We start from the raw sequence: 456 nt of genomic DNA, 5'->3' as shown, positions 1-456 counted from the left end.
CCCACTGATCAGTTACTAGCCATCCCCTTTAAAAATCTTGTTGCAGCGTTTTGGTTCTTTTCAACTCTCTGGGCCCAGTCCATGATTTTTTTTTTCTCTGCGATGTGTGTCCAATTTTAAACAGATTTTTTTTTTTCCAGACCCTAGACACTTTGGGGGGGGGGGGGGGAGGAGAAGACTGCGGCCCTCAAACCTTTTAGCTTTTCCATGGACCCTAATGTAGGGTCAATGGCTTTTCGAGCAGTTTCACCGTCTGCTCTGCATGCTCCCTCCACCCCCCCCCCCCCCCCCCCCCCCCCCCCCCCCCCTGTGGTTCTCAACAGGCAGGATCACAATCACAACATGCTGCGCGCTTGTATCATGCAGCAGATGAATGCTCTGTGTGTACATATAGTATGTACATTATTTGGTGTGGTGGTAAGTGTGTATATAGCATACCGGAAGGTCGTATGATTG

The sequence above is a fragment of the Diadema antillarum genome, unplaced genomic scaffold (genome assembly GCF_040938485.1).
Source record: "Diadema antillarum isolate AM-2024a unplaced genomic scaffold, OU_Dant_1.0 seq00001698_RagTag, whole genome shotgun sequence".
NCBI classification, from domain to species: Eukaryota; Metazoa; Echinodermata; class Echinoidea; order Diadematoida; family Diadematidae; genus Diadema; species Diadema antillarum.
This window is presented reverse-complemented; position numbering follows the sequence as displayed.